Genomic DNA, 7,500 nt, shown 5'->3' with positions numbered 1-7,500 from the left:
CGCATTTGGATAGGCGTAACTGTGTGGTCAGGTTTGTGTCAGATCTACTTTTGTGTGGGCTGTCTCAAGTGTGTCGTGCTTTCGTCACACGCAAACTGTTGTTTTAATTTCTGTTGGTAAATTCCAGTGCAGCGTTAAGCTAAAAAGTGATGATCTTTCACGGAGACCTCATTTAAACTCGGAGAAAGGACTGTGCTCTTAGTTATTTGCGATCGATTCGAAACCTTCATCGAGCTTCGACAGATTGACTGTGCAGAGTGACTAAAGAGGACTGAGTGGCCGAGTGGTAACGCACTTGCGCTCGGAAGCGAGAGGTTGCGAGTTCGACCCTGGGTCACGTCAGGACGTTAGCAATTTTCTCCCCCCTTTCCTAACCTAGGTGGTGGGTTTAAGTGCTAGTCTTTCGGATGAGACGAAAAACCGAGGTCCCTTCGTGTACATTACATCGGGGTGAGCACGTTAAAGATCCCACGATTGACAAAAGGGTCTTTCCTGGCAAAATTGTATAGGCATAGATAAAAATGTCCACCAAAATACCCGTGTGACTTGGAATAATAGGCCGTGAAAAGTAGGATATGCGCCGAAATGGCTGCGATCTGCTGGCCGATGTGAATGCGTGATGTATTGTGTAAAAAAAAATTCCATCTCACACGGCATAAATAAATCCCTGCGCCTTGAATATGTGCGCGATATAAATTGCATAAAATAAAAAATAAAAAAATAAAAAAAATCCCTGCGCTTAGAACTGTACCCACGGAACACGCGCGATATAAGCCTCATATTGATTGATTGATTGATTGAGTGTTGCCCCTTGAATTGACTCCTGCCAAGGCCACGGTTAGCACATTTTCAAAGTAAATGTGGTATGTTTCTCGTGTTGTATCTTCACTCATCGGGGAGACTGGTACTATATATATGAACCGTAAGAATGCTGTGAACCCTACACGTATTATGTCCCCATCGTTTGTTTGTTCACATCTGCCCAACATGTTAATTTTTGCTGCAGGGTTTATGTCGTCTGCTAGGCGGCTAAACCACGGCACTGCACTGCAGTCTCATTTCAAAAACAACAATTGCTCGTCTGCACGCATGAGGCAGGCTGGTAATAAGTTTTATACATAATAAGAACGTTCTTAACCCTACACGTTTTCGATTCCGATTGTTGTTGCCTTGAAATAATAATTCGGAAACCATTCATTTACTGAACTGATGCAGTCGTATTTCAGTGTAATCTAGTCTGCTACGTATATATTCCAAATGCTGATCTAGTTCAGTGGTACGTTATCGGAATAGCACTTGTGTTTTCTGTTAGCTGCTGGGAATTGTATACTAACTCATCATTTGGTAATGTGGATAATAAGCTACGGCATAATTATGAGAAGATTCTTCGCAAGTCGAAACTGAAAAATAGACACAGCGGGTTCTATTTTTAGATCAGTGGTAACTGTGGCACAGGCACATGCAATCTGTCAAAAAAAACCCACTTCTGCTTTAATTGAGAAGCAGGAAATGTATGGTATTTTGGTATTGTGGAGAATATAAGCTACATGTCATTAATTAATTCTGAGGATGAGAGTACAGTCTCGCTTAGGCAAAGGGCGTAAGAATACGCTCTGTGGAAAAGTTAGCGCACTCCAAGAGTGCGCTAACAGTTTTAGCGCATCGCCATTAGCCAATCAACTGGTTCACATCAGTCATGTGACACCAGTACTTACTGACAATTATTATTATTATTATTATTATTACTAATTTTAAGCATGGAGAATGCCTTGTAAGCTGAGAAATGAACAAGGCGTGCATGGTCCCGGGGAGCCGTACAGGTCCCAGGGACGACACACATAAAGCTTATCTCCTCTTGCTGCTACAGGTAGGAACCTCATGTTTGGCCACGACCGTCTGTAACCCATTCCCAAGCTATATATATATATATATATATATAGACACCAATGTTCAGCTCAATCCACCCATAAATGCCAGAGATCTTACCTCGGACAGACAGACAGACAGACAGACAGACAAGACAAGACAAGACAAGACAAGACAGACAGACAGACAGACAGACAGACAGAGACAGACAGACAGACAGACAAGACAAGACAAGACAAGACAGACAGACAGACAGACAGACAGAGACAGACAGACAGACAGACACCTATACACCCCAAAATATACGGGGGTAAAAAACAATAAACATCTCCACCCATATCCCCCAAACAAACCCCATCAAAACAGACCTGTACCAGACAGCATGACTAGATGAGCAGGTTTGTCCCATTGTTTCTACAAGCCGACTTGTCACAACCTTTAACTTGGACAAGTTTGAACAGGTGGACGTGCATGGCCTTCCTCAGGTGAACAGAAGCACGCAAGTGAATCCCATTGAGGCAAGTAGGGTGGAATGACTGGAGCGTGTAAAGTCAGTAACATAATAATCAGCGATTCCTCTGGCTCCCCGCTGCGAGGCGGTACTGAATTGGACTACTGCTTGGCACGGGACGCATTATGTAAGCATCATAGGCACAGAATGTAGCAGTCAATTAAGTCTCTGTGTTACTATACGAGTATGTTTTGGTGTAAAATCTGCATCTTAGAGTAGAACGGGGGTGGGGGGTGGGGGTCAGAGGGGAGGGGCAGAAAGAGGGGGGAGGGGTGGAAGAAGGGAGAGAGAGGGAGAAAGAGAGAGGGTGAAGGGAGAGAGGGTGAAGGGAGAGAGGGTGAAGGGAGTGAGGGTGAAGGGAGAAAGAGAGAGGGTGAAGGGAGAAAGAGAGAGGGTGAAGGGAGAAAGAGAGGAAGATAGGGATGATGAGAGAAAGAGAAACACATAGACAGACAGACAGACAGAGAGTAAGTGTGTGTGTGTGTGGGGTGTGTGGGAGCTGGTGTGTGTGCGTGCGTGTGTGCGTGCGTGCATATATGTGTGTGTGTGTGTGTGCGTGTATGTCTGTGTGTGTGTGTGTGTGTGTGTATGTGTGTGTGTGTGTGTGTGTGTATACATGTGTGTGTGTGTGCGTTTGTGTGTGTGTGCGTGTGTGTGTAAAGTCAAGTTACAGTGGGCATAAGGGTGTGGTGGAGAGCGAAGGTTTAGTTGGCAGCAGTCTTTAGGTCCTCAAGCTGACCCCACACAAACAGAGTACATCCATTCACACAAACTTGGAAGATTTTCTTGAACAGCAACCTATGAATATGTCAGGAAGCCAGGAATTGTAGTCGAGTAATGAGGGGGGGGGGGGGGCGCGAGAGAACGAGGGTCCAGTTCGCAATAATCCTTGGATTAGATGGCTGTCCACCTACGCATGGGAATTATCCAATCATGTCACCACTCATTATCTAGAGTGGACGCGAGAGTGTGTGATTGTGGGCGGGTGGGGTTTGGAGGAGGAGGAGGGTGTGGAAAGATGAGGGGCGAGGGGAGTGAGAGAAAAAACCTGCAATTGGTGCCAGAACAAAATTCAAGCGAAGTGGAAGGAAGGCCCATTTGTTGAAAATGTTTTTCGTTTTTGTTTGATATTTTTCTGACACCAGTTCAGGAATCAGGAATCAGGAATTTTACGCCGCTTGGAACCTTTTTAGGTTATTTGCGCGACGGGGGTGAGAGCGCACCGCCTATACATTAAAAACAAACTAAGGACCTATCAATTTCTGTGTGTCCTCATAAAAACATCTAACATGTTACTTCAAGTAACCCCTAGTTTAGGACACCCCATAACCTATACAATTTCCTATCATTGTTTGGGTGTTTGAGGAGCTGGGGGGTAACGAGGGACGTAAAGCACCCAACATACACGCCGACCCCAGTCCTCTTATTTTAGCTTCCCTAATTTAAAATGTTTAAAAGCTGGTTTAAAAGTGATTCTCTAGATTTTAGTTATCATATCTCTCCAGTTGTACCCCCAAAACTTAGTTCACTCCCTCCTTCCACACCGTCCCCAACCTTCTCAAAGAGAGAAATGAAAACCGGAGCAAAACAAAATGTCAAAGATGAACAGTCGTCAATAGAGTGGACCTTAAAATGGGGCTTGGACGGTGGTTGACGAGAAGTGGGGTCGAAAGGAGGACAGATATTTAGTGTAATAAAAAGGAGAACAAGGACAATTGGCGCTGAGTGTTTGGAGGAAGAAGAAAAACAATCGTCTGATGATGGACAAGGGTTGTGCGGAGATGAGAAAGTGGGAATAGGGAACATATTTTCTTGCATTTGAGAGAATTTTGTTTTTGTTTTTTGATATGATAGCGCAAGTAGCCACAGTACACTACTCAGAAAAAGCCCTAACCACCAATCTACGAATACCAGCGCTCCAAGCGGTGAACTCGGTGATGTTGGTTGTTGTGGAGGAGTATTGAAGAGTGTCTCCCAAAGGAAACTGACTGACATTCAGAACGGGAAGTCCAGAGAGAGAGGCTATGTCACAGCGCCTTAAAAGACAGCCATTGGCAAATTGGACCAACAAGAAACGACTGGGGATTGGGTTTAGAGCAGGCGATGGCGAGAGGAGGTGTAAGGGTGGGGGGGGGGGAGTAGGGGGTGGGGGTAGGGGGTGGTAGTTAATGTCAAAGACAACCCAATAGAAAGCTACTGACAAGAAGAAAGTAGATTGGAGAATAGTATTATCACAGTCTCGTCGGTGAGTGAAAGCTGCATCTAAGAAAAGAGACAGGTGGGGGGAGGGGGCAGAGAGAGGGTGGAGAGAGGGAGGAGAGAGAGAGTAAGAGAAAGAGAGAGAGAGAGAGAAGGGGGGAGGGAGAAAGAGAGGGAGAGAGCGAAAGAGAAAAAAAATAGGAAAGAGGAGAGAAAGAGAAACACAGAGAGACAGACAGAGGGAGACATAGAAAGACAAAGAGAGAGGGGGAGAGAGAGAGGAGAGAGGAGAGAGAGAGAGAGAGAGAGAGAGAGAGAGAGAGAGAGAGAGAGAGAGAGAGAGAGGAGGGGGATGCATGATGTCACAGGCTGCTCAACAAAAAGCTGCTGACAACAAAAAAGCAGACTGGAGGATAGAATTATCTCTGGGTAACTACAGACGACAGTCTCGTCAGTGGGCGAGCGTGTTTAGAATGTTGAAAGCTACATCTCGGAGAGAGAGAGAGAAAGAGAAAGAGAGAGAGAGAGAGAGAGAGGGGGGGGGAGGAGAGAGACAGAGAGAGAGAGACAGAGAGAGGGAGAGAGAGAGAGAGACAGACAGAGAGAAGAGAGAGAGAGAGAGAGAGAGAGAGAGAGAGAGAGAGAGAGAGAGAGAGAGAGAGAGAGAGAGAGAGAGAAAGGAGGGGGATGCATGATGTCACAGGCTGCTCAACAAAAAGCTGCTGACAACAAGAAAGCAGACTGGAGGATAGAATTATCTCTGGGTAACTACAGACGACAGTCTCGTCAGTGGGCGAGCGTGTTTAGAATGTTGAAAGCTACATCTCGGAGAGAGAGAGAGAAAGAGAAAGAGAGAGAGAGAGAGAGAGAGAGAGGGGGGGGGGGGAGGAGAGAGTGAGAGAGAGAGAGAGAGGGAGAGAGAGAGAGAGACAGACAGAGAGAGAGGGAGAGAGAGAGAGAGACAGACAGAGAGACAGAGCAATAGAGAGAGAAATATCAAAGAAAGAGACAGAGAGGGGAGGGGGGGGGGATGGAGATGTCACAGACTAGAGAAAAACAACAACTCCAAGGTCTCTTACCACAGCCAGCCAGAATGATAATGACGAGGACAGCCAATGGTCTGGATGGCAGAAGAGAAGTAGGCGGATATAATTCTTGTCTGAAAGAAAATTTTTAAAATATTTTCCAAAGGAAAAGGAGAAGAATGGTGAAATAATTATTAAGAAATGATAACAAAACTAAACTCTGAATGATTCCTTTCCCTGCTGATTCTAAGGTTCCAATAACGTAACCTTTCTTGTTTAAATTGTTTTTTATCAGATATAATCTTACAAGACAGCCGTTGACCAAAATCTGTTCGAAAGCAATATAAGAAGAACTGGAAGTTAATAATCGCACAGAACGGCAGAATATATTCATTTACAAGGGAAAAACGGTACATTTGACCATTCTTGTCTTTGCGTCAGTTCAGCTAACGGTCTCAGATCTGGCGTGGCTTTTTCATGGGTTAAATGGGCATTTTTGGATGAATTGATTTCGTAAAAGGCACTATTAATATTGTCTTTTTTTCAGAAAATAACTCGTAGAAAAAATTCCAACTCATCCCGTAAAGCAGTCAGGGTAAAGCAGTCAGGGAGAGAATCGGGGAGAGCATTGGGGACAAAATTGGGGACAGAATTGACGTTCGAGCTCGCCGAGCGATTACGTCACCTCGTCGTCTTGTTATTGTTCGCCCGCACGTGACTCTATCGTCATTACAGACCTGTGACGTTGTTAGTTAGCTTCCCCCTGATTTATGTGAGCTGTATGGAAATCAGCGTTTCCGCTTCTTCGTTGACACAAACTCAAGAGACACGTTCTCTGCAAGTCAACGAGCGACTGCAATCACGCGCACAGATAATTGGTCTTGCATACACAGAATAGTTGTACATAATGATGGCATTAGACACCGCTCGGACATAACTCTGTCGGCTTTGTATGGGTTGTGAAAGAGTGATTACTGTTGCTTTAAACCAGGCAAACTTTCCCACGTGACATAACAGGCCAGTCACTAGCGAGGGGTGTGTCTGAAACACGTGACATAACAGGCCAGTCACTAGCGAGGGGTGTGTATGACACACGTGACATAACAGGCCAGTCACTAACGAGGGGTGTGTCTGACACACGTGGACAAGGGGCATGCGTGTACAAAACACAAGCGGTTTAAAAAAAAAAAGAAATTAGTTCATCGACAAATTCTAATGAACTTACCACAGCAAGCTGTCAGTGTGTTGATCTTTGACCTATGTCCAAGTGGAGGGATGGTCTTACCCCACGTACAGCCTGGACACATCTCAGATGGTCAGCTCAACTCTTTTCAATGAGAGTGGGCCTTAATAATTGTACCCTGCACTGCAGAAGTACGCATGTTTCTCTATTGTTTTCAGCAAGGTCTTATTCAATGATTCAATGAAGAAAATTTTCCATTTTTATGTAATATTTTCATGGACAATATAAAGTGTTGTTATTGTTATTGTATAATTGAACCACAAATTGCATATATTGTGTGTGTTTTTCATCAGTTCGTGGCATCAGGTTCCACACTGTTCTGCCATAGATGATTACGATAGAAAACGAATGACGTTTGCCATGCTGATGGCATTACCTTCTTACAAGGTATCGCGAGAGTAAAGCCAACGCAGTGTCAACTGATCCGCAAATTACCTTCATTTACCTGTCATTTATTACCGGCGCCAAATCAAAGAGTAGGCCGAGAACAAATCAGAGAAAACGATCGATGCTGATTGCGGACACTTGTTAAAATAAACAAAAATCGTTCCAATAAAATCACAGATATCAACCAGGATGTTGATGTTGAGTACGTGTCTGAGTGGAGGGGTGTCCTTACCCCGAGTACACCACAGCTCACATCTAACACAGTACGT

The sequence above is a fragment of the Littorina saxatilis genome, unplaced genomic scaffold (assembly GCF_037325665.1).
Source record: "Littorina saxatilis isolate snail1 unplaced genomic scaffold, US_GU_Lsax_2.0 scaffold_373, whole genome shotgun sequence".
NCBI classification, from domain to species: Eukaryota; Metazoa; Mollusca; class Gastropoda; order Littorinimorpha; family Littorinidae; genus Littorina; species Littorina saxatilis.
This window is presented reverse-complemented; position numbering follows the sequence as displayed.